Source organism: Podarcis muralis, chromosome 10 (assembly GCF_964188315.1).
Source record: "Podarcis muralis chromosome 10, rPodMur119.hap1.1, whole genome shotgun sequence".
Classification (NCBI taxonomy): domain Eukaryota; kingdom Metazoa; phylum Chordata; class Lepidosauria; order Squamata; family Lacertidae; genus Podarcis; species Podarcis muralis.
Genome location: NC_135664.1, coordinates 62,475,671 through 62,496,526, shown reverse-complemented (window position 1 = coordinate 62,496,526; position 20,856 = coordinate 62,475,671). Strand labels below are relative to the sequence as shown.

The following is a 20,856-nucleotide window of genomic DNA, read 5'->3' as shown; positions in this document are numbered from 1 at the left end:
TCTTATTGCTCAAAATGAAAAACTGTCACTGTTAGTCATGTCCTCAGATCCATAGGCAGTATGAAACCCTAGCCTTGTGTAGCAAAGATTTCAAACACCCTTTAAACACATATTGTTCCAGATTTGTGTGTTCTTGCTAGCCTTGCTAGTTTTACTACTGAACAAAAATCAGCAAGCCTCTCTTCACAGAATATATCTATTCATAACATCCTTCAACCCCTGCAGAGAGAGCTCTACATTAATCAGCAAGCAGCAGCGTGTGTGTTTCATATAGGTATTCGCACTGGAGAGCATGCTGTGTATGATACAATAAAAAAAAATCAAATTGCTTGCATGATGAGCTTTCTAGAGTGAGCATTAGCCTCTTAAAAGGTACTCAAGCTTACCTCGTGTATTTTTACATGAAAGCATTCTGAACACTGGGCTATAAAATGTGTTAAATTTCCAAATATTAGTTATTATGCTGAAGTAATTTGTAACGTGTGAGTTTTCCAACATGAAACCAAGTCTAAAAATGGCATCACAGGTGTGGAAACAATCCTCTAGATTTTCACATTTTCTGAATAAGCTGAACACATAACTGTTTATAGCGGAATTACTCAAAGAAATAGAGATAGATGTGGGCTTAGTCTTAGTGACTACTGTCTTGGCAAATCTTCTGTTATTGAAATTACTTTAAACACTGTGAGCTTTCATAAAAACATGTGACCAACACAATAATAAATAGCACCATCTTTATAACTTGGTATGTACATGGTACCTACAGATACATGTATAGTATCCATTTACATCATTTACTGCTTGCATGACAAGAATTTAAAATGAATTGAAAGGTGGAAACCCCGCCTTTGCCTGAAAGCAATCTGTTTTGTACCTAGTCCTTCCTCTCCTTTTTAAAACCTCTACAAAGTGCCTAGCTATCATCCCCAAATAAGATACAACGTTCAACTAGTGAGCCAAAATGCTTACATGCATGCAATCTTTTTACGTATACTTGTGTATGTTCACGGATCATTTTGCATCAGGCAACAGGTACCTGCCCTTAAAATTACAAGGTAACCATTCTTAAATCAGTTTATAATCTGATTGTTTAAAAAGAATTTTATTTTCAACACTAACTATTTGAACAGTAGGCACAAACTCCATGGTTCACCTTTAGCATTTTTATGTTTAAGTTAAACAGACAAGTCACTTCTGCAAAATGCAATGCAGAATATAGAATCTTGAACAGCTGAGGGAATAATATGGCTATGAAAAATAATTAGACATGTTTAACAAAATGCTTGTCAAATAAATTATACTCATTTCAAAAGGTTACTCGAATCATTCAGTACAAATAGATGCAACATTAACTACCATTAATTTTACTTCATGTAAGTATATCTACACATACCTCCCACTGCACACAATTTCTTAAAGTTTACTAAAATAAATTGCCTTCTGTTTCATATAGTGCATAATATCAAGATTAAACAAATATATTAAAGTGTAACAGAGCTGTTTTTGCTAGGAACTATACAAACAATGAATGCTATACGATTCACTCTGTAATTGTTTTGAAAACATTGATCATCATGCCTTCGAAGAGCCTCAACAGGCAAAGAAACAGATTTAAACTACAACCAATACAGAACATGAAGAAATTTACACATCTGAAAGATATTACTAGGACAGTTAAGCATATGCAGCCCATAGAAGGGAAAATAAGCCTCATGTCAGTTTTTCATTCCTGCTATAGAATGGTCCCACTTCCTTGAAATCTTTTTTGTAAAGGGTATGCTACTTTACTTCACACCACTGGTAATGGTCACACACAACAATTAAATGATATTCTTGCTACTGCCAATATAGAAGCTCAGTTTAGATGACAATAATAATCTGTTGTTATTCAACTGCGTAAAGAAACAAAGAGTATTTCTGGGGCTAGACTTGGAAGCAAAATAAAGCTATATTCCTGTGTTAGACACAAGGGAGAGGAAAACATAGCCCATATTAACTCACCTAGAACAGCTTGTTGTTGAAATTGTGCTCTTGCTAAATTCAGGCTTATCTCCAACTTAAGTCTTCAGTTCTGCTAATAAATCATGTACTCGCAAACATAACAGTGACAAAAGGACATGCTGTGCTCTTTTCCTTCTCACTTTGATGACTGTTTCACTGACGGAGCTCTGAGAGGCTGCAATCTCAGAGTAAATATTCAATATGAGCATGCTCTGTATCCACTTTGAAAAAACAGTCTGATGCTAGGCATCTCTGTGTGTGATGGCCTACTTTCAAAGCAACACAGGGCTGTAAATCAAATCTTTAAAAAAATCACTAACTGCAATAAGCAAATCAGAACCACCATGAAGTATTGATTTTCTCCTCTCTCATGACCTCTCTATCCCCCTAGAATTAATTGGACCATGTGTGCAAGAGGCTATTTGCAACACTTGGCTGTAACATATACCCAGACTTCAATACTATTTTTTGATAGATGAGAATAACGCTTAACTGGATCACCATTTGACCCTCAAATCTTAGCAGAATATTCTTTCAACTGTAAATTTTGCACCCGAAGGTTCATGTTAGTATTCGTAAATCTAATCCACTTTAGTCTGGTACTATCTAGAATCATAGAGTTGGAATAGACCACAAGGGCCATCGAGTCCAACCCCCTGCCAAGCAGGAAACACCATCAGAGCACTCCTGACATATGGTTGTCAAGCCTCTGCTTAAAGACCTCCAAAGAAGGAGACTCCACCACACTCCTTGGCAGCAAATTCCACTGTCGAACAGCTCTTACTTGTCAGATAATAGATAATAGATAATATTTATTACGGCCATAGGCCCATACAGGTAAAAACAACACATAAGTGACAGCTTGTGCCGTGGGGAAAAGAAAAAAACCAGTCGCTAAAACACCGCTATAACAATAAAATACTATAAGATGGAAAGGCATGCTACGCCTTAATTAGCTTGTAGCGCTCCTTGGCGTCGCTTTTGGGAGAGGACAGCGACCAGGAACCTAGCCACTTTCAGGGTCGTGTGGGAATCCTTATCCTGCAAGATTTGGGCAAGGTGGAATTTTGGTGGGGTACCCTCTAGTTTCTGTATGATTGATCCCAACAAATTTGCCCGTGGCACATTGAACAAGGGGCAAGTGAACATAATGTGCTGAAGCGACTCCGGCGTCACCTTATCACATTCGCACGTGGCGGGGGCTTGGCCCTTTGAGAATCTATGTCTCAGGACATTGGAGGGGAAAACGTTGAACCTCGCTTTGGTGAAGGCCAGTCTATGGGCAACAGTCGAAAGGGAGGAGAGGTATGATGGAACGCAATAAGTTAAAGTGATACCAATGTTCTGGGGCGAACAAACACCTCCCCCCAGCATATAATTTTGCTGTAAGTCGATGTCATCCAGTCTTTGACGGATCTGTCTTTGAGCAGTGATTTGGTCTAGTTTTAGGGAATCTGAGGGAGAGATTCCATAACTCAGGAGTTTGGCATGAATTCTACTAGTCCAAAGGCTGGAGAATTCATCTCGCCATAAGCATTGGACAAGATAATGGTTTGGTAATCTATGCCACAATGATAACCAGTAATTGAAGACTTGCTTCCACAGGCAAGTTTCTAAGGATGCGATCTTCAATTCTAGTCGCATGGCTGCGTTGCTTACGCACAGGGGGAACATTAGGAGCCGACGTAGGAATTGGCTTTGCAGAGTCTCAAGGGGAGCAAGATCTGTCATCACGGCCCAGAGCGGGGCAGCATAAGCAAGCACTGCAACCACTTTTGCCTTGAACACCTTTAGGGCCGAGGGAACATGCAGAGCTCCGTCCGAAAAGAAAAATCGGAGGAGCGCATATGACAGGGTTTTGGCCTTGTTAAGTAGGTGTTGAATTTGAGCTTTCCATCCCAAGTTGTATTGAAAAATAACTCCTAGATATTGAAATTTTAGGACTTGCTCTATTTTTGCTCCACCAAGCTTCCATTTGTATAATCTTCTGGAGAAAATCAGAATCTTGGACTTAGCATGGTTGATGGTTAATTGGTTGAGTTGGCAATACGTGGCAAAGATCTTCAGAGCTCTGGTTAGTCCAACACGTGTATAAGATAGAATTACCGCGTCGTCCGCATATAAAAGGAGTGGGCAGCGGTAATCCGCTAGTCTAGGCGCGTGTGTACTTGGCGATGAGTTAACTAGGGGTGCTCGCATGTCGCTGATGAAAAGGTTGAATAGGCAGGGAGCCAATATACATCCTTGGCGCACCCCCTTGTTTATTGGTATCGAATTTGTGAGGTCGCCCGCAGGAGTAAGTCTCACTCTGGCAAGGGTACCTTCGTGGAGCTGACTTATGAGCCATAAGAGTCTTCTATCAATGCCCTGTTTCGCAAGTTTCTCCCAAAGAATATTTCTAGGAACGCTGTCAAAGGCTGCCTTTAGATCTAAGAAGGCAGCACAGAGGTAGCCCCGGGGAGGGGAGGAGTACTTCCGTGCCAGATGATAAAGAATTATCGCATGATCTGTTGTAGAACGTTTAGTTCTGAACCCTGCTTGTTCGTGGCCAATCTGGTTAGTCTCATCTACCCATCGCAATAATTTAGTCAGCAAAAAGCTGGCATAAATTTTCCCTATGATCGAAAGGAGGCTGATGTTACGGTAGTTTTCCGGCTCCGTTGGGGAACCTTTTTTATGAATTGGTACTATAATGGCCTCCTTCCATATTTTGGGGATGAGACCGGAAGCGTTGATTGCATCGAAGGTTTTGGCCAAGATGCCGGCCCACCATTTTGGGTGTAGTTTGATGGCTTCAGCAGGGATCAGGTCGGGCCCAGGGGCTTTGCCCGGTTTCAGCTGAGCTATTAGCTTGGCTATTTCGTCAGGATCGGTGGGAGGCCAGATAGGTAGGTGGGTAAACAGATGCATCAGATGGTCGGAGGGAGCATCTGCCTGTGAGAAGCATTTCTTCAGGAACAATTCCCATGTTGGTGCAGAGATGACTGCCCTTGGGTATTTCCTCACCCTTCTGTTAATCAAAGACCAGAATTCCCTGGATCTGTGTGGTTTTGAAGCAGTAATCAAAGCCTGCCAACGATTATGTTGCCACTCACGCTTGGCGGTTTTCTGCGTGCGTTTGTAGACTTGCTTGGCTTGGGCATAACTAGCTGGCAGAGTAGATGCATCGGAGATCTTATATACATTATATATAGCACGGAGGCGCTGTCTTGCTTGTTTGCACTGAGAATTATACCAGGGGGCACCGTAAGTATACTCGTTTCGATTTAAATTTTTGGGTGGTAACCTAAAGAAGGACGTAAGATCAGTCGTATGATGGTGGAAGCGCTCCAACACTATGCTATGCTCGTCTGAGGCAGAGCCTATGTTGGAATGGGGCCCGAGGATTTCTTTTTGAAAGAATTCCTGGTACCTTTGAGTCTGGGTCTCCGACCATTTGATTCCTCTTACTTGGAGAGATTCGTTGGTTACCATCTGGGTCGCATGTCTATGAGCCTCCGGCTGCCAGTTCAGGGAAAGCTTAGCTGCAAGGGGAAGATGATCACTAAATTGTACATTCTCGATCTTAAAAGTGGAAATACACTTAAGTAGATCCCTAGAGACCAACAGGTAATCGAGGACGCTGTTTGATTTAACGCTCAGGTGAGTGAAATCCCCTGGAATATCAGGGAGGCATGTGCCATTTAAGGGGACCAAATTCAAACGGATGGCCATTTGATAGAGGAGTACCCCAGCCTCATTTGCTCTGTGGTCTTTAGAAGTTCTCCTCATGATATGTTCCAGGTCGTAATTATCAAGGTTTGGGGTAACCCACCATTTGGCTTTGGTCAGCGAGTCCCAGTTTGCTGCTGTGCGGGCATTAAAATCGCCACCTATTATGGCCGGGGTGTTAGGGAACTTAACATAGCATGAGAGCAAATGCTCTTCTAGCGAGCCCCATTTAGAGCCCAGTTCGGGGGAAGAACCCCCAGGTGGCAAGTAAACATTTGTAACTCTTACTTGTCAGGAAGTTCTTCCTAATGTTTAGGTGGAATCTTCTTTCTTGTAGTTTGGATCCATTGCTCCGTGTCCGCTTCTCTGGAGCAGCAGAAAACAACCTTTCTCCCTCCTCTATATGACATCCTTTTATATATTTGAACATGGCTATCATATCACCCCTTAACCTCCTCTTCTCCAGGCTAAACATGCCCAGCTCCCTTAGCCGTTCCTCATAAGGCATCGTTTCCAGGCCTTTGACCATTTTGCTTGCCCTCCTCTGGAGACGTTCCAGTTTGTCAGTGTCCTTCTTGAACTGTGGTGCCCAGAACTGGACACAGTACTCCAGGTGAGGTCTGACCAGAGCAGAATACAGTGGCACTATTACTTCCCTTGATCTAGATGCTATCCTCCTATTGATGCAGCCCAGAATTGCATTGGCTTTTTTAGCTGCCGCATCACACTGTTGGCTCATGTCAAGTTTGTGGTCAACCAAGACTCCTAGATCCTTTTCACATGTACTGCTCTCAAGCCAGGTGTCCCCCATCTTGTATTTGTGCCTCTCATTTTTTTTGCCCAAGTGCAATACTTTACATTTCTCCCTGTTAAAATTCATCTTGTTTGTTTTGGCCCAGTTCTCTAATCTGTCAAGGCCGTTTTGAAATGTGATCCTGTCCTCTGGGGTGTTAGCCACCCCTCCCAGTTTGGTGTCATCTGCAAATTTGATCAGGATGCCCTTGAGTCCATCATCCAAGTCGTTGATAAAGATGTTGAATAAGACCGGGCCCAAGACAAAACCCTGTGGCACCCCACTAGTCACTCTTCTCCAGGATGAAGAGGAACCATTGATGAGCACCCTTTGGGTTCGGTCAGTCAGCCAGTTACAAATCCACTGAGTGGTAGCATAGTCAAGACCGCATTTTACCAGCTTCTTTACAAGAATATCATGGGGCACCTTGTCGAATGCCTTGCTGAAATCAAGGTAGGCTACATCCACTGCGTTCCCTTCATCTACCAGGCTTGTAATTCTGTCAAAAAACGAGATCAGGTTAGTCTGACATGACTTATTTTTCAGAAATCCATGCTGACTATTGGTGATCACAGCATTCCTTTCGAGGTGCTCACAGACTGTTTGCTTAATGATCTGCTCCAGAATCTTCCCTGGTATTGATGTCAGACTGACTGGGCGATAATTATTTGGGTCCTCTCTTTTCCCCTTTTTGAAAATAGGGACAACATTTGCCCTCCTCCAGTCTGCCGGGACTTCGCCTGTTCTCCAGGAATTCTCAAAGATGACTGCCAGTGGTTCTGAGATCACATCTGCCAGTTCTTTTAATACTCTTGGATGCAGTTCATCTGGCGGGGTTCATCTGGAGGGGTGCAGTTCATCTAGCATCCTTAGTTTGCTCTGTACACTGGTCTGTACCCCAGAATAATATGCTGTTTCGCAATATAATTAGAAAAGACCACACTCTAACACTGCACTTTGGAATTATACTATTCGTCACAGTTTAAGTGACTTACAGATAGCTGGCAGGCCATGGAAAAACAGCAAACCAACTAAGATTTTATTTAAGTTGTTTCAACACTGCACTTAAGTATTGCCATGGCTACTTAAGTTGTTTCTGTTTAAATCCAGTGAAACCAGATTTCACTGTTTTACTATCATTTCAAATAAAAAATAAATCCAATATAAAACAGATTCATTCCTCATCAAATGAGATAGGCAGTTCTCACTCACCTTTTCTGAACTCTTCCCACTAGGTCTGGGAAATGGAGTTTGACTGTACTTTATTAGATGTCTAAGCTTCTCCAGTCAGTCAGTGAGAATCAATGCAACTTTAGCACAAGCAGTTTGAGAGATGACGTTGTGTAAGTGGTAGCACACAAGCTTAATAAGAGTATTTTGTATCAGTTGTTAATACTCTAATAGCAGCAGTAGTTGCACTAGAGATTGTTCAACATCTTTGCAAGCGCAATATACCCTCTGGATTTGGCAGTTGCACTACACTAAAACCAAGGCTCCTGCCAGCAGAATTACTGCTGAAATGAGTGAACTGCCACAACTGAATATCACCTATTGCTAACAGTTGGTATATCATCTGAAACTGAACATTCCAATTATCGATCGACTTTTGTTGTTCAAACTAGGAGAAGCTTCAAAAGAGCCAAATTAGCAAGAGAAGAACAAAGGCAACATTATGGTATTTACAAATTAAGGATGTGATAATGGGAAATACAAGGAATAAAAGTGCAAAGAAAACTTGATTAATCTAAGTAGTCAGAAATTTGATTCTTGTAAACTCTTTTCTCAAAGATGTACCGTATAACATCTTATTAGAGAAGACAAAAGATAATAAAGATGCTGCTTCACTATAATGAGAAAGGGGGAAAATATTTGCAAAAGAACATACCAATAAAAAAAATACACCTGCTGGTTAGGTGCAATAATATATTTCACAAAATAATAATTTTAACATCCTTGTTAAATAAAGAGATGTGAGGTTGCACACCTTCCAGTTCACTTACGTAAGTTTCCCCTGTCTTCATACTCCTTCCCTCCATATTCTGGGCTACTACATGCATACTCTGCATGCTCCCCTCCCAACTCCCACAGTGAGTTGCCAGGAGGAGCAGCTGCCATTGAATCTTGGAGGGCAAAAGAACACCAGCCCACAGATAGCATCCATAGCATTGCTATGGAGACTGAGCACAAACTTCATCTCCCTCCTTCACCCCCTGCCAGAGCGATGGAGGAATGCAAGAAAACAGGGAGCTAAATCTATTCCAATCCACCAAAAGAACATAGCACAGCTAGATCCTGATTTTCTTTCCATCCTTCTCCTAAGAGATTGTTTTGATGAGGGGCAGGAGTGAGAAAACAAGCAGCAGAAGCGTATCTCTCCAAATGGAACCCTACAATACAAAGCTCTATTCTCAATGGACCATTTCTCTCCCATTCCTGCTTTGAAGATGGAGAGGGTACCTGCAGGAACAGTCCTCATCAATTGCCCTTTCCTGCTCCAAACTTAGAACAGGAGTGGAGTCTAGAGCCGCTGTCATACAGAGCACCAAATCTGGGAGATGAGGAAGAGTGGAGTGCTCCTGGCAGCCATGAGGTTTTGGTTGGCAATCAAGGTCAGACAAAATTTGTGTAACTTCACTTAAAAATATGTGGTACCCTGTGTTATTGAGTAAACTACCAACAGCAGTTGAGATATGCATATAAATGTCTCTCTCTATAATATTACATATGGGTGGACAGGTGGGTGGGCACGCATGTACAGACTTCAATGACTTCCAAGAATCCCTCGGCTCTTGGATTCAAAGTAGCTATAGAAAAAAATAAACCATTCCCTCTTGTCAATCTTTAATGAAAAGGTATTTAACTTCTTCATAAGACTATAGGCGTAGCATTACCTGCAAACAAGGGATCCTAGTTTCAAACAAATCATGGTTACTTGCAAAACAAACCACCTTCAAACAAATTAGCTTGTTTAGCAACTAACCACTGCTTGTTTTAATCAGGACTCCTGGTTCACAAGTGACACTAAAGTGAGATAATTCACAATGATGTAAACTTGGCAGAAACTCAGTTCAACATTTCACTTGAGATTGCTGAGACTTGTCTACACAGAGCTAAACAATGGTTTAGTATTACATGGGAACCAGTCCAGTGCTCATTAAAGACTTACTTTCTTATTCTAGAGTCTAGACCAAAAGAGTTAAAGAAATCTCTGATAGTAGTTTCCCCTCTTCTTCCAGTATTTCCTTTACTCATGATCACAATCTATTGAATAGGAATGTTTGTTTCCACCTGTATTGTTTTAAGCAGAGGAACAAGCCACACTTTTAAAAAGTAGCAGTTTTGAAAAAGATATAAACATTAAGGTAATTTAAATAATAATCTAGGCATCAACAAAATGCTTACTACCCAATGAGACAATTTCCCAAAGTCATCCCTGGCATTTCCTTATAAACTTGTACAAAATGATAGATGGGATTTTTATTGCACCATCTTCTTCAAAACATCAAGCTATCGGTCAGTCTGCACTATAGTAAAATGCATCTTGAACAAACCAATTCAAGGACTCAGATAAGCACAACTAGAGTGGTGCAGAAATATTTATAGTAACACGGAGAAATGTAAGATCGTATCCCAATGAGGCCTGTATTTTACTTTTCTTATATCAACATACACAAAACATAGAACTAAGCAAGCAGAAGTTATTTTGAACAAACATTCTAATTAGCTATCAATCTGGAAAAGGAAAATCATGCCTGGGGGTGATAATATTGACTTAATTTAGTAGCACAAATAAGCACAAATTTGATTGCTGAGTCTTTTTTGTGAAGAATGAACTACCAAAATCAATTTGTTCTTAATAGTTTCATTCTAGGTGTCTAGCAAATTTGCCACAAAGAAAACAATGAAGATTACAACAATTCAATTTTCAATACTTTAGCATTAATCTCCAATGGAATATCTTTCAATCAAGAAGTACCATAATAAAACTTTATTACGAGCTTTAATGAGGTGTGAGTAACACTTGCTCAGTACAAAATTAGAAGGCAGAAGAGCAAATATTTTGGATGCTTGAGGTGGTGGTGTGTGTTTTTTTTAATCTAACAAGCTCTGCCCTGTTTTCTACGTAAGTGCATAGCTTTTAGCAACAGCTCTCACACATTTCTTTTGATCAGTGTATGAAGCATTTGAAGAGCAAAGATATTCTAACCTTAATATCAATGTGTCAAAATAAAACTATATCATCTTACATAAATACAGAAGTATTTTTTAAACAGGCAAAAAAGAAAAAAATGTATAGGCATAGTCTTTGGTTAAATTTGCGAGCAGAACCACAAAACTGTTTTGTGGTTATCAGTTGTTCAAGTGACAGGTGTCAAAATACTGAATCATAGAAATGTAGGGCTGGAAGGGACTCTAAGGGTCATCTAGTCCAACTTCCTGCAATGCAATAATCTCAACACATGGTTCCTTCATCCAAATTGACGCGGCCAGTCAGTCCCTTCTCCCTCCTGGTAGAAAAGCCCGCAGGAGCCGCACGCTCCTTAAAGGGTGTGCGGCTCCTGTGGGCTTTTGCGGGAGGTGGGGGAATTGCCATAGCCGCGCACAGCCTCTCCGGCTGGGAGAGGCTGCGCGCGGCTAAAGAAACCAAGACAGCTGGCTGTCTTGGCTTCCTCTTTAGCCTTGGCACAAGCCACAACAGCCAGCGGGATGGATCCTGCTGGCTGTCTTGGTTTCTTTGCTCTTTGGGGATGGGGGGGGGGAACCTGGGCTTCCCCCGGCAGCCCCGAGAAGCTCTGGGCTGCTCTTTGGGGCGGGGAAAAAAAATATTTTCTTCTTGTTTCCCCCCTCTAAAAACTAGGTGCGCCTTATGGAGCGAAAAATACGGTATATTTTGTGATGCTGACCCTAAACCAAGTTCCAAAACTAGATTTCCAAAACCCAATTCTAAAAACAATGATTTGGAGGCTGGCATATACCACAGTGTGCCCGATACTGGTCTGAAACTATGGTTAGTAAAAACCAGAAACAAGGGAGCCTACCAGGCTCTAGGATGTTCTTACACGAGCTCTGGGAGCCTCTCACGAGATCTCAAAGGCTCATCTGAATTCCCACAAGATCTTGTGAAAGCCTCGCAGAGCCCAGTAAGCAAGTCTGAGAGCTTAAAAGCTCATTCTGTACCAGGAAAATCCTGCACAAAAAGCGCTTTTAAGCTCTTCATTTCCTATGCATTTAATTTGTGTGACTTCCTCCAGCTGGCCTTCAAAGTTGAAGTTAAAATCACACTTGTTAAACAAGTGTAAGTTGTAAGTTACAAATGGCACAGTCCTAGCTTTAGAATATTGTCTGTCAACAGGAGCATTTGCACAGCATAGTGCCACATATTAGAAAAGAAACAAAACCTGTGTATATGGTTTCTACAGAATAAAAAGTACTACCATTCATTACAAGTAATGGACCAAATGTAAACTGTTATCTCGTTTTACTACTTGCTCATCTACTATTATTTAACCAAAATTCTCTCCCTGTCTTATTTAACAGCAACAGCAAAGTTGACCTGGATCTGGGGATTTTTGAAAGATGAAATCCAATAACCATGTCTAATTTCAGGTTTCAATTATCAGACAAAAATTATAGTCCAATTCTCTCAGCTGCGTTACTGCATCTTAAAAAGCCTATTAGTAATTTCACACAAAATACCACATTTACCTGACTTTCGCACAAGTTGTCGGCAAGAAAGTTCTATGTAAACTAATCTTACATAAAGCATGCAAATACATTATGACCTAATTATGATTGGGAAGTTATTCATATTTTATCAAGGAGCAGTAATCACCGCAACTACTCTTTGATCACAGTACAATGTCAGGTATTTCACAAAATTAAGTACTTCTTTCATGTGTTATTTAAGTGAGAGAATAACCTATCTTCTCAAGTGGCACCATCTACTCGCTAAGGGGAGGCATCTGCTTTATGAATGCAGGACATCAGCAATCAGGCACACATCCTGACCTCCTCTTAATGCCATACCAAACTTCACACAAAAGAGACACAGTCAAACAGGTTGGCTCTGTTCATGCAAGAGGGCTTTATAATTCTTGGGGACGGGAGGGAACACAGCACATTAATTTTGATTGCCTAATGCAGCCCAACAAATTTAAATGGCTCAAACACTGCTTATCTCCCATTCTGGCAGCTTCCTGTTCACAACCATGTAAATTTTCATTTTGCTTTTGGCTGTGGACAATTGCCTAGTTAATATAAATGTTTTAAGGCATTATAGTTTCTTCATCGTCCTCATGGGTTCCTATCTGGGCATTCCTGAATAACTGGACTATTTCAATGTAAGTATTACTCAAAATATTAAATTAAAACATTAAACAAGCATATATCCTACTCCCACAAATTGTGTAGCATTTTACAAAACACTGACAAGTATCTAGCCATTTCTGAACTGTCCTGTAGCCAACTGAACAGAGAACATTAGCTTTCTAAAACATTTACAGTATTGGAATCTACAACACTCGGATTTTAACCATTTGGAACTGCATGAAAATATGTTCTCGAATGTATAAAATTTTGCCAGCTCTATTGCAACATACAGTAATGTTGTGGAACTCTGTTGTAATATACAGTAATGTTACAGAAACATAGCCATTTCTTTGTGCCAGATCCAAGAATAATTAGAGCACATATATGGGGTTTTTTTTTAAGGGAATCTTTAATGAGTTAATGATGTCTCTTGAAAAAGGTGCTTTAAATCCACCACACACTATGGGAATCCACTGTGCATTCGACTGCAACTTTAGATTTGATTAACATAATCTACTATAGCTGCCCTCTTGTGTTTTAAAGTGAATCAAGCAGGTAAATGGTGCATTAGTCAGGAAATACAGTGGTACCTCAGGTTAAGTACGGTACTTAATTCGTTCCGGAGGTCCATTCTTAACCTGAAACTGTTCTTAACCTGAAGCACCACTTTAGCTAATAGGGCCTCCCACTGCAGCCGCGCCGCCAGAGCGCAATTTCTGTTCTCATCCTGAAGCAAAGTTCTTAACCCGAGGTACTATTTCTGGGTTAGCAAACCTGAAGTGTATGTAACCCAAGGTACCACTGTATTGCAAAGTATTTTATGTTTTGCTTTTCAACACCTATGCTTAAGAAAAATGCAGTTTTAACATCTAATATTTTAAATGGCAAACTTCTCCCTGCAAGGCTGCAATCTGTACACCTTTACATGAGAAGGTGAGAAGAGTGAGATTGCAAAAAGAGGGATGAGGATGAATGGAGTGCATTCATACCTTTTCAAGATACAACTGGAGTGAATGGACTCAAGCCTGTACCCAGTTATTTAGACTTATGCAGGTTCAATTACATCAAACGATAACAGAAGTTACTTAGGACCTTGCAAAATAAAATTATATATTTCTAAACTCTAAACCTCTTGCAAAATACCTGAACTGAGAAGTTTCTGCAGCCACTATCATTGAAGACAGCAATATTTTTGCTGGATCAGCATGGAAGAAATGAATAAATGGAGGGATGGTACAAAAGGAAAGTGCAATGGATTTCCAAGAAATCCACATTCACTGTCTATCTGTGAGATCCCCCCACCACAGGTATAACATTTAACAATGATTATTCAGGAACAAAGTTAATGCAAACAATATTTTTTGACAGAAAAACAGCATAGGTCATGTCCACAACATTAAAATTAGCCATTTTCTTCCTACAGAGGCACTTGCAGTCCAATATTGTCAGATAATCATTTCTGTTTAATCTGTATCAAGTTTAAATATAAATAAATTACATATAGATGCTAAAGTAACTTTCCATTGTTTGAGGTGAACAGAACAGTCTAACTCCCTTTTCCATTCATCTTTAATATCCTTAACATCCAATTTGCAACAGTCTAGCATACAGTTATAAACAACTATTATGTGTTTAGTTTTCTGCAAATATAAATTTATTTCCTCTAGCAATACAGAAGACTCCAAGGCACTTAAAACTGATGGTTCATAGAGAGACACTCAAAGGCACTGCAGTTGAAGATATCAGCCTACAGTACTAGCAGATATATGTTATCTAAACTTCACATTTGAAAAAGAAAAAATATTCTCTGCCCAATCTATTAAGGGATTTTATGTATAAATCCTACAGTATGAACCCATTCTTCCACAAAAAGGACAATGTGTCTAAGCCAGCCTTGCCATGGGAAGGGTGTGGAGATGCAATAAATCAGTGTTCCCAAACCTTTTTCTGACCGTGGCCCCCTTTTGACCTTGTTTCTTTCCTGTGCTCCCCATAGGCGTAGCCTGGGGGGACGGTTCCCCCCAATAAGTGAAAAACAGTAAAAAAAAATCAATACAAATCTGAGATTCTGTCCCCCCCAAAAGCCAGCCCCCTAACAAAAATCCTGGCTACGCCCATGCCCCATCTACTGCTAGAAAGGTAGCTATTTAAATGTTTTGTTTGTAAATAGAACATGTTTTATTTATATATATATTATAATTTTTACAAAATACAATTACATAAAATGAGAGGAACATAATGGAATATTGTTGAAGCAGAAAAACATAGAATCATGGAGCTGGAAGGGACCCCAAGGGTCATCTTTCTAGTGTAACCCCCTACAATGTGGGTAACTCAGCTATAAAACATCCATGACCGATGGCCATCCAACCTCTGCTTAGAAACCTCCAAGGAAGGAGAGTCCAGAACCTCACAAGGGAGGTGCATCTTCCATGTATTATAAAAATTAAACAACACTTATTCGACCCCAATTATTTGACACAGAGGGGGAAACCTACAAAAACAATCCAAAAGGAACGAAGGGAGTTCTGTATATAGAATAATTTTTTTAAGCAAGTATTCCACACTGACCTGGTGCAAAAAGTTCTTGCCATCCGGAGGAGCCCTAGCTGCCTAGATAAAACACTATACCCACCCCCCCTTACCTGGGTGTAATGCCCACTGAACTCAGTGTGGCTTTCTATTAAGTAGACACTTTGTTATTTCCTATATGCAAATAAGCAGCACCAGATGACCCTGCTCGGCTAGGCACTGGGGTGGATTTCACCCTGCACCTTGCAAAACCGGGCTGCAGCTGCCGACAGGCCCTGCGCCCCTCGGCAACATCCAAAGGCCCTGATCCACTAGGCACTCAGGGTGGAATGCACCCTGTGCCTCACAGAGTCAGGCCCAGGCTGCCACCAGGCCCAGCACCAGTGACGGCAACAAGCAGCTCTGGCTCACCCAGCCCTACCCATTGCCACCCCACCAACACACTTACCTGACCTGGGGGTTCTGGATCATGGGCTCTACTGGTCAAAACGGGAGCCTCACCCATCTCCCTCTCCCACTGGAAACAAACCAGGACTGCTCCAAGTACAGTGGTACCTTGGTTTACGAACTTAATCCGTTCTGGAAGTCCGTTCTTAAACAGAAACCGTTCTTAAACCGAGGCGCGCTTTCCCTAATGAGGCCTCCCACCGCCGGTGCCCTTCCACCATTCGGATTCCCTTCTTAGACCGAGGTAAAGTTCGCAAACCGGGACACTACTTCTGGTTTTGCGGAGTTCTTATACTGAATAGTTCGTAAACAGGGCTGTTCTTAAACCAAGGTACCACTGTAAAGTGTTTCAAAAGAGAGAGATGGGATGTCAGTTAACAGTAGAATTATGTATATTTGATACTCACTCATAGCCACTAGACTACACCAACTTTTTGTTAGAACTTCTAGTTGCTTGTCAAATACAAAGATTCTTATACAGTGGTACCTCGGGTTACGAACAGCCTAGTTAATGAACTTTTTGAATTACAAACACTTCAAACCCGGGAATGAGTGTTCCGGGTTGCGATTTTTGGGAGGATGCGAACGTACTCCGTTTGGGAGGGTTTACTTCTGTTTTGAGTGCCACATTTCCGAAGATGGAGGGAGAGAAAGAGAGAGAGACGCAGAAGGGATGCCAGCTGCAGTGCACCAAAGCACGCTTTGGAGAGTCTTGGAAAGGGACACACAGCAGTGAAGGTGATTATCCAGGGAAAGGGGTGTCACTTGCCCTTAGGATCCCACGGTGGACAGAGACAGGAGTGTGCAGGGAGGGGGGTTTGTGGCGGCGAGCCTGATCCGGGTTGAGTTTCCTTTTGTTTTGCCTCCCCGAGGAGTGGAGATTATCAGTGCGCCTTCGGCCTCCTTTCCCCCCAAGGTACCACTGTAAACCCAAGTTGCAAAAGTAGCACTAGGCCCCGGTGGGCTGCCCCCTTACCTTGGCCAAGCGGATAGCCAATCAGGATTTTTAACAAATGATTTTCCCCTTCACTGCTCACTTCCTTCTGTGCCCCCCTAGCCTTGTGCTGTGCCACTCCCATTTATGTGATTTTCACCTGTGCCCCCCTGGAATATCCTGGGAGTCCCCAGAGGGACATAAGACCCTCGGTTGGGAAACGCTGCTATAAATGGCCATATAGTACTTTCTAAAACTTTTAAAAGCAAGTTTTTAATCTGGATGCATTGCACTCACACACATACAAACCAGAATATTACTTGATACACAAGCCAGAAACGATTATAAAAATTAAACAGCATTTATTTATATTCCCTAAGAAACAGTTGTTCCAAATTAGCAGTACCTGCCATTCACTACCAAGCAAATATTTGAGTTTAAGAGAGCAGAGGCAATTCCAGATCTATCCCTAAAACATGCAATCTGTGCATACAATCTACAAAGCAGAGCTGTGTGCAGAAGTTTAAAGGAAAGTCTGGCTTTAAAATGATTTCCTGTATTGGAGCCTCCTGTATAAACTTCAAACTCATGGAGCAGTTTTGTTTAGTATGTGGAGAAGTAAAACAATCGTTCTGATTCTACTCAAGATGCAATCAGGGAAGCCAATTCTGTTTTTTGAAACCTTCTAAACACAGATCATAGAAATGTAAAGAAGGTGGTGCCCTCAGCTGGCCAAAAAGATTTCTGCAGTTTCATAGTACTAATTTTTCTAACTACAACCTCAACATTAGCATACCTTTTAGAGATATGCTCAAAGTTAATTAATCAGTTATAGAAATAATTAAAACAACATCACTTCAAGGAAGAGAAAGCACACTTTATGCAATGCTGCCCTTATTCAAATTGCTTGTCACACACCAGTGGAGAATACTAAACCAATTATTGTCACCAGGTGGTGGTAAACTCAAGATTTTAAAATGATACTGCTCCGACATTTTACAGTATTATAAAATACATTTCACTATATTTAAATCCAACAGCTGCATTGAATTAAAAAATAAGCTGTGTCACCAGTAAATTGTTTTATAATATTTCAGAATAAGGAAAAGTGTTTAGAAGTTCAGAAATTATACATTTCATGCTTAAAGAGCTTGTAAATCATCAGAAAGCATTAGAAAATTACTGTATTTTTCACCCCATAGGGCACACCTAGGGTTTTTTTTGGGGGGGGGGGAATAAAGGGAAAAAAATTATCCCCCCCCCAGGCGCGGGGCTGGGACGGGGGAAGCTCGGGCTTCCCCCGACCCCAGCCCCCAGAACAGGCTGCTATCCGCAAGCCTAGGGAGCCCGGTGGTAAGTCGTGCCGGGCTCCCAAGGGTTGCGGAGAGCTGCCTGAAGCCTGGGGCGAGCTCCACTGCGCTCCCCAGGTTTCAAGCTGCAGGCTGCTGTCCGCAAGCCTTGGGAGCCCAGCGGGAACTCCCCCTCTCGCTCTCCAGGCTTCAGCAAAAGCCTGCATTTGCCCCATAGGACACACACACACATTTCCCCTTCATTTTTGGAGGGGAAAAGGTGCGTCCTATAGGGCGAAAAATACGGTACCTGCAATGCTACAATACTCATTCTCTCAGAAGAAGCCTAAGGTAGATTATCCTCAATGGTGTGCTGATTTCACTAAATGAATACAAAATTGAGTTCTAATCATGGACACTACCCATGGCAGCTGCAGACTACACCCATTGTTTGGGGGCACATCCCAGAAAAACCAGCTGGGACAGGCAAACATGTTAATCAGCAAAGTGTGTTCTCAAGCCATGTGTAGAACAGTCTAGATCTCAGATACAGTCTCCCAGTCACAAACTTGTAAACTAAGCAACACTGATTACTTCAATATGACTAGAGATATAACTTCTTTCAGAATTCTTAGGACCTTCCTCAACTAAGTTCTTATCGGAAACATGCTACTAAACAATATTAAAATGAGAGTTGCTAATGATATCTAGTTTTGAAAATTAAGATTGCAATTACCTGAAATATCTGTTGAGGGTGCTATTTTTTCATGCCAAACAGGACTGCTCCCTTTTGCAACCCTCAACCAGCCATATGTGCTAAGTCCTTTCTTACCAAACAGAAAGTTTCTCCAACTGACTCTCTCTTGCTTTTAGCCATTATGCTACAATACACATCTGCCTTCATATCACTCTTTAGATGAATAGCCCTGGGTTGCTAGTGTTTGGATTCAGAAAGCAACTTATTCTGCAGAATGAGGGGGGGGGCGGCTCTGATTCCCTGCAGGGTCTGCAAAGGAATCTGAGAATGAGTCTGCCCTTGATTATTGTATTCTGACCTACAATTTCAGATAGAGGGAGAAGTTTAAAACTCCAAACACACCGTAATTTAAAACTAGATATCAGCAGCTCACCTCTTTGGGGCCCAAGAAAGAGATTCTCAAAATAAATCTCTGTTAAGTTAAGCTATTAACATGTTATCATTTCCAGACAATATACTGTAGTTGTCTTAGAATCCATTGGCATACTAATCAATTAACAGCCACAAGATATTAACAACAAAGACATTTGCTTGCTCTGTGTTACAAAATGCTGATACTCTGTAGTAAGTGAAGATCTAAATCAAAGCAGGAAGTTTTTACTGGAGGGCTGGCTATTATATGATACTTTAAATGTTCTTGTACAAGTCAAGGTTGTTTCTCAGGCAATGCTTTGCGCTCAGTTCAACTCTGCATGACAGCTTCAGGGTTGTTTTCCTTGTGATGTAGACTTCATTGTTCTACAAAGAAAATGTATGCATTTAAATTATCCCAATATAGAATAGTAGAGACATATGGTTAAGTATCAGGGATATCTGTATTCATAAAGGCAGTGATCATCCTTATTTTGACCATATAAATAAGCTCTTGTCCTCAAGTCTCCAAAATGGTAAAAATTGGAGTAACTACAAGGCTGAACAGGTGGGTTGCCATGAAGACCAGTAAAGGTTACAAACCTTCTTTAAAAAATAAATAAATAAAAGAAACGATTAAAATGCCATTTTTATACTCTGAATAAAGATGAGGAACATGCCAGAAAAATAAAAGACCAAGCATGGTAATAGTTCATGTTGGCATTGCTGCTCCTGGCATCAATGCTCATTAAATACATTTCAATGACATAATTCAACTACGTTAGGAGCTGAAATATCTCCCATTTACAATTTTAGAAGGCAACATACATAACTTGAGATTGTGAAAGGAACAAAATGTTGTGAAATACTGTAAATTAGTACTAAAAGATATTATGGTGACAGACCATTTCAAATGCAGATTTAATATTGCCAGTAGTAAACAATTCAATGTTGCAACATAGTCAGGTCTGTGGAGTGCAGAATGTTGAATCTGACACAACAGATGGTATCAGTATCTCAGGATTATTATTATTATTATTATTTACCTGCATGGTTGCAATAGACAGTAGAACTAGTTGTCAGGGGACTGCCATCGGAACAGGGGAGGGAGGCAGGGGGATACAGAGAGCCTCTGAAGCTTCTGAGGAGCAGCTCCTCATGCAGCAGTGGGGAAAGCCACGCCTCCAGTGGAGAAGAGAGGGAAGGGGGCAGCCAAGCGAAGGGAGGGCTCGAAGATGCTGCTGAGAGCCCAAGCGCCTCACCTAGCCCTGCTGGCCAGGAGGCACACCTGCCGTTTCCGCCGCCCAGCTTGCGCAGAGGGGTGAAAGATAAGGAGGGGAGGCGGAGATTTGGGGTGTCTAAGTTCTTACGTTGGGGGGAAAACTGGAAGGGGCCACTCCCGGAATCTGCAAGTGACTAAGATGGACATGAACTTTGTGGTTATGTACGGTAAATAGTTTGCACCAATAAAACCTGTAAAAGACAGGTCGGGCAACCACCATGAGCACCAACTCACGAGCAACCACCACCAGCACCTGACACTAGTCTTCCATCCTGTTTTCACAGCAGCCAACCAAATGCCTGTGCGAATTCCACAAGCAAGAAGTGAACCCAAGAGCACTCTCCCCTCCTGTGATTTCCAGCAAGCATTGCTACCTCCAACTGTGGAGGAAGAGCATAGCCACTATTGCTAGTAGCAATTGATATCCCTCTTCTCCATGAACTTGTCTAA

General features: G+C 41.4%; 1 protein-coding gene across 24 annotated transcripts in view; it reads right to left on the bottom strand.

Annotated features, from left to right (window-relative positions):
• PLEKHA5 (pleckstrin homology domain containing A5) overlaps positions 1-20,856 on the bottom strand; it is a 182,033-nt gene that overhangs the window by 102,675 nt on the left and 58,502 nt on the right. Inside the window, exon 1 of one of the 24 annotated variants that reach the window (XM_077935266.1) lies at positions 2,002-2,156. The exons of the other annotated variants lie outside the window; for them this stretch is intronic. The gene's annotated coding sequence lies outside the window, so the exon portion shown is untranslated. Of the gene's footprint in view, positions 1-2,001; positions 2,157-20,856 lie in introns of those variants that run through there. 24 annotated transcript variants of the gene reach the window in all.